The sequence below is a fragment of the Aplysia californica genome, unplaced genomic scaffold (assembly GCF_000002075.1).
Source record: "Aplysia californica isolate F4 #8 unplaced genomic scaffold, AplCal3.0 scaffold00072, whole genome shotgun sequence".
NCBI classification, from domain to species: Eukaryota; Metazoa; Mollusca; class Gastropoda; order Aplysiida; family Aplysiidae; genus Aplysia; species Aplysia californica.
The window spans coordinates 635,330-642,428 of NW_004797342.1; positions in this window are offsets into that span (position 1 = coordinate 635,330).

Genomic DNA, 7,099 nt, shown 5'->3' on the forward strand with positions numbered 1-7,099 from the left:
CTCTCTCTCTCTCTCTTTCTCTCTCTCTCCCCCCACCCCTTATTCTTTTTATGTTCAGCCTCTATATCTCCACATGGCAGCGAACAGTGTTTACTGTTTCGCACACGCGTTCACGACGCTGAGAGACGGTGCAAACTTTGGTGTATTGCGCTCTTCGTCGATACCTTATTCAGTTTGCTGTTTTCAAGACGATGCCTTTCACTTTCATTTGTGGTGTTTTCTTTCTTGGGATACAATCCGTGCTCGTAATTCAAAAAGAACTCTAAATGCTGTACCCTCATTAAAAAAAGGTTGGCCTATGGATGCATCGTAATGTATGGCTATTCGTGGATTTGCTGTGGATCATTGCTTCATCGCTTTCCTTTTCTCTCTGCAGATGCTTTTTTTTCCAGCGAAGACCTATTGCCGCGCTTCGATATTTGAAATGTACGTGGCTGTGATTCTGCTCAGTGTGTTTCATATTTCAGAAACAGCGCTTGCATCTTCACCACCGGTCTGGTTTCATCGCTCCCCGAGGGCACGTTTGTGCAACAGAGACGGCTGGCAGATCTGTGGGAGACGCCGTGCCGTCTTGAACCCCAGACCTCCGTTCCCCACCTCCTTCACGAGGACGGAATCAGTTGCCTTGCTTTACGCACAAGACCGCTCCATGAAGTCGCATTTCGTCCGAAGACGGGGCACAATTTCAAGAACGCTTGATTCTGAACTATCTTCACCTTTTTTAGATTTTACAGACCGTACTCCGTTATCAGAAATACCTATTAGTATTGGACCCGATACAAGTTTTCCGTGGGATCAGCGTTTAATAACAAAACTTGTAAAATTGACAGAGGCTGCAGACAAGTTGCTTCAGTCTATTGGAAAAGGTGGGACTTTGCTCAGGGACGAATTCGGTGATGTTATTGGTGTAGAGGTTGACGCAGAGCAGAGTGAGACTAACACATACAGTCAGGGATGGAGAAAGGATGATGGAGCGTGGGATTTCGTAAGTCAAACTGACACTGACACGAGATACAGTCCCCACCCTTCGAGAGGAAAGGAAGGCATGGGCATGGGATACAGTCCTCAGCAGTCGAGGGGAAACACGGACTCAGACGTATGTTGTCAGACGTAAGTAGAGTGAAAGATGGGTGGTCTATAAGGTTGAAAATTGGACACACACACACACACACACACACACATACGCACACACACACACACACACACACCCATACACACACATACACACACAAACACACACATACAGAGAGCGAGAGAGAGAGAGAGAGAGAGAGAGAGAGAGAGAGAGAGAGAAAAGAGAGAGAAAGGAGAGAGACAGACAGATAGACAGACATTGGAGACGAAAGCAGACGATAGAAGATGGTTAGAGATCAGGGAAGGAGGCGAAAGGGGAACATTTTAGAGAAGAAAATTTCCGTCGCTGCCCGGCTTCGAACCTGGGACATATTGCATGAGCGGCGAACCTCTAGACTACAAGAGCCCATGGCAACGTATGAAGTCGCAAGGAGGAAATAGTTATGTGGAGAAGTTGGAGAATCCACACGTGTTCTAACCTCTAACAAAGTGTTTATGAATATCAGAAACATAGCAATTAATAACTTTATAATGTTTGGGCGAGGTTGGTAGAATTCCTGTCAGCATGCTAAGGTATTTTCAAATAGTACTATATTGAGAACGACGAACAATACGAGCTAATAATAAACATAATGTTATTCTTCAACTAACGGAAAGTACGATGAGAGCATGAGAGTAGATATTATGTCTCTCGTAAGAGTTTTATAGTGCCAGTCTTGTTAATTTACAATTTGATTGAACGTAACATAAGAAAAAAATAAACAAACGTAAAAAACCCCCAACCAAACACACACACACACACACACATACACACACACACACACACACACACACACACACACACATGCGCGAGAACCCTATCACACAGGTAGACAGACACAAAGGAAGACAGTCATACAGAGAGAGAGAGAGAGAGAGAGAGAGAGAGAGAGAGAGAGAGAGAGAGAGAGAGAGAGAGAGACCGACAGACAGACAGACAGACAGAGGTAAAAGGTGTGAGGGAGGAGAGGGGGGTGTTCTGAGGAAGAAAACAGCATGTTAAAACACATCGCTTGGGAATAATATTGATTTGAGTTGACGCCCTACGTATACTGACACCCGATAGTACTTTATGCACGCACATGTGAAGTAAGTTTACATAGATGAAGCCCTCAGAACCCCACAGGGAAACCCCGGATGAGAGTGGTAGATTGGGAACGTCAAGTAGGTTCCAAAATGAGGGCTCAAATTGACCGTGACCCGATCATCTGACGTGTATTATTATCTTTCTCGTACAGACGAGACAGCTACTTTTGGAACAGGACCCTGGTAGACATCCAAGGAAATACACGGGTTCTAGCTCAGTATGAGCACACCGGCTCCTACCAGTTCATACGGCATGGACTTTGTGGGTGAGTACATGTATTTAGTTGTAAGCCAACACGTTACAGAAATTATAATTCAATAAAAGTCTACTTGAGGCCCCCCCCCCTCCTTCCCCCCCACCTGTTTTTATCTTTTTACGTTAAAATGTCTCTTGCTCCTGACGTAACGGCCACCCACAGCTGACCTCAGGGAAAGTGAATGCTCTAGATGTGCATAGTAGGTCAAGTAAGTCCTGAACAAAGAGCTCAGCTAGACTTTTATCCACACTTCTCTTATCTTCTTTCTTTCTTTCTTTCTTTTTTTTTTCTTTCTTTCTTTCTTTCTTTTTAACCTTACGTATAAGTGGTAGACGGGTTAAGGCGACTTTGAATATTGCTTAGCTTTATGCAAACTGGCACACGGGCGTTTTGGTAGTAGTCAGACCTGATGCTGACAGTAGGCGGGTAGCCTAACGACTGCACCAAAGATGACGGTACACAGTTGGTGTTTACAAAACCTCTACTACTGTGCTCATAGCGCTGAAAAACACGTACCATACCATAACAGCACAACTAGATGCATATTATGTAACTTACAGGTGGGAGAGGTTTGAGGGGGGGGGGGGATCGTCTCGCCTCTAAACTATTTTAAAACATCCCATTCTAAAATCTTACTGGATTTCCTGCATTCCCGTAAAGCAAATTAAAAGCATGCAAGTATGATGACATTATGTGTGAACACAGGTAGGCATACTGATTTTGTCTGTTCAGGGTTGGTAAAGCAGTTTGCCACACTTCATCTTTCGGTCTCCACCAATCACGTCAAAAGCCTCCAAGTCTTAAACTTGTTTTGTGTTTTGTACAAAAGATTTGAAGGCGTGAATTTCTCGACGTCGACAAGCTTTTGGTTTAAGTGAACATTAACAGAAGCAGAAAATAGAGTTTCTAACGTGGACAGGAAGCATGTACTTTATGCGTAAATTTCGAGATCACCACCATCATAACCATGCTGAAAAAAGAAAGAAAACATTAAAAAGAATAATATTATGTTCGTGTATGCAGCCAGTTGGATCTGCGAAACCATATAGACTTGGACTCTCTCTCACGCACACACACACATTATATATATATATATATATATATATATATATATATATATATATATATATATATATATATATGTATATGTATATTATATATATATTTTTTATCAGTTTTTTTAAAATGGAGATCAGTTCGTATAACTTTGACCTTTAATAAGTTCCGTGTAGCGTTTGGTTTACAAAAATTAAGTACAACAGAATAGAGGCTGTGGTTAGAGTGCACACCTAACACTCGTTTGGGGAAACGAGAAATGATCTAAGGGCTAAAGTAGCCTACTTGCGGGTATATTATCTTAATAACTAAGACAAAATTTTTTCAAAAGTTTGCACCATATCGTGTTATAATGCCCCCGCACCCCCCCCCCTCCTTGAGCTGGAAACAGAGGGTGGGAATGTGGTCAGGTTTATGAGAATCATAACAGAAGAACGAGTAGGAAAATAGTTTGTTCTCAGGCTCACACTACACACGACGAGTGTTCTTGACTTTTGCCTACGAGTTTTGTTGCCTCATCACAATTGCCTTTCTTTCCTTCGGCTTTCTCAAAGGAAAAACCACGAGTCCACCCACCATTTCTTCCAAATTACCTTTTTGCTCAGAAAAGCTTTAATCATTAACACAGTTGAACCATTCAAATGTCACGATATTGCTCTCTATAATAAATTAAATTATTGTGACTCATTCTTTTCCACCAGAGCTCACGGACAGTGCCCTGGAAGGTGCATTCCTAAACTGACGCCTATTTCCCTGGCCATTTATCCACCGGACGAGGGAGAGCAGATGACTACCAAATTTTTCAGGGTTCCGAGCTACTGCATGTGTCAAGTGCAAGCTCTTTAGCACACATTTCAGTCGTGGGTGCCAAGAGAGATAGCCAGGGCGCTAATTCATAAGCAAAACGATATTTAGGCACAGATGCAGTCACGATGGACTGCGCATTAATAGGCTGCAAGTCGCTTCAACAGTGTGTGAAAGATATGGAGGAAACCAGAGATAGAAAAACAATGACGAAAGAACATTGGATGGAACGAGAAAAAAACTAGACAAATAATATAGATAAATCTATAGATCGAGAGAGAGAGAGAGAGAGAGAGAGAGAGAGAGAGAGAGAGAGAGAGAGAGAGAGAGAGAGAGAGAGAGAGAGAGAGAGAAAGAGAGAGAGAGTGGGTGGTAGAAACAAATAAATAAATGAAACTTGTATTGTGGACAAATAAAAATAAAAGAGAAATGGATATGTGCGCATAGGCACTACTCTGGACATTTTTAACGATGTATGCATTTTGTTTATCCAATATTGTATACATATTGTTATAATACGTAATATACGGAGAGAAAGAAAAGAGTGAGCCAAAGAGTGAGGGGCAAGACGTGAGGAAGGTAGGAAGAGAAAAAGTATATAGGTACAGATAGATAAAGAGAGAGAGAGAGAGAGAGAGAGAGAGAGAGAGAGAGAGAGAGAGAGAGAGAGAGGGAGAGAGAGGGAGAGAGAGAGAGATAGAGAGAGAGAGAGAGGGGGGGAGGGAGTGAGAGAGAGAGAGAGAGAGAGAGAGAGAGAGAGAGGGGGGGAGTGTGTGTGTGTGTGTGTGTGTGTGTGTGTGTGTGTGTGTGTGTGTGAGAGAGAGAGAGAGAGAGAGAGAGAGAGAGAGAGAGAGAGAGAGAGAGAGAGAGAGAGAGAGAGAGAGAGAGAGATTTCTATTGCTCCCTTCCTGGAAGCCCATAAAACCTCTTATGCTATGATGTAAAAGAAAGCATAACGAGAAAAAAAAATTGTATTCTTAAAAAAACTAAACTTGTTTATTCCTTATTTCATTTGTTCATATGGTTATTTGTTTTGATTCTGATAACTCTTTTTGAGCATGGAAATTTATGTTGGATTGTGTGTGTAGGAGAACATTTACTATAGCCTTTCGTCATCACCCTGCCATTTTTTTTTTTAGCATGAACTTTTTAATACGTATTAAGTATAATTGTTCATTATTGTTTTGTATATATCTTTAGTGATACTTCTTTTAAAAAGAATAATATATAACCCCAAAATAGCGACAGAATGTCAGTTTGTAAGTCGAGATTGGAAAAAAAAGGAAACAGAATAAACCCAACATGTTTGAGTCTTTGAATTACATGTACTTCCGAAAAACGTGTCATAGGGGAGGTAATAATATTGTAATTTTTAAAAATCCTAGATTTTGAAAAAAAAAAGACAGTGTTATCGCCCTTCTCGACGAAATCTTCAACATTGGACTGACTACCTTGCCCACATTTCATACCGGAGAAATTAGTTGAAATTGTGAGTTCTTTCTATGTTTTTTATGTAATCAAAATGCAAACAATGTCAACTACCAGATAGACCCACTCTTGACCCGTCCATGTACCAACCGAATTAAGGCCAAACAAGTCAGCAATATCTTTGTAACACCCTTTATAGTATAGCCTATATTAGTGCTGGACTTGGACTTTAGGTAAACCCCCAAAAAGCATCATCATAGCTTGTGAAATTAGATGCCCCAGGAAGATTGGAAACAAAACAAAAAGAGACAGGGTTTTTACCTCAGCCATTAGAGAAAGTGTGGGCACCATACCATTTCAATAACGAATTGGAAAATAAAGAATGGTTTGGATGCCTGACTCGCGTGTCTACCAACCGATGTGCGCTAAAAGCCTACAGCACAAGAAAACCTGGCCACAGAGCAAGAGATAAACTCGGGGAAAGGTGAACTGAGGGGGTAGTAAAAGGACACATTCAAAGCACAGTATTGAAAACCTGAGACTGTGCCAAAGTCAATTTTCGTTGAACGGAGAAAAATGGCAAAACGTGGACTTAGGTCTATATTTGCTTTGGGAAACGGTACAGTTTTCCTCCTTTTCTCGCTATAACTTAATGGTAGAGTGTCATGTACACTATCGAAAGATGCGGTGAAGTCTTCTCTTTTATAATATATCAAGACTTTAATTTTTTTACCATTAATTTGGACTTAGGCACGGTCCTGTCCTCAAGGGTTCAATTTCTAACCCCAGAAGGCTTTTCAGTCAGTCAGTCAGTCTGTCAGTAAGTAAGCTGTTGTCAAATTCATCATTGCCGCCGTCCACTGTTTAATCTCCCATTTCTCCCTCATCTCCTTATGCAATTCTTAATTACTCCATCCATCCCACCGCCTTCGTCCTCCAACTCCTCCGATCTCCTTGTCCGCCATCTTTTATGCCCCTCTTCACTTGCTACTTTTGTCCGTTTTTCACACAATTTCTCGCTGCTCTTATATTGTAACTATTGGAGAGTATAATTGTACCTTTTTTCAAGGCCGGACAGTAAGACTAGTAATTTTAGCAAGCCATCAACTATGGTCTGAAAGCTTGCAAATCAAACGATATCACATCAGGGTTGCCATTGTTGGTCGTTCTTGGCACGGAATTGGAATTTGAACCATTCCGGATGGCGTTCCTTGTGACATTTCCTTTGTCTTTTTTGCACAATTCAATTCTCTAGTTCAGACAATGTCACTGATTGTAGTGGTAGTGGTGGTACAGAAGATGTTTTGTTTGAGCGTCGACCTTGTGTGTGTGTGTGTGTGTGTGTGTGTGTGTGT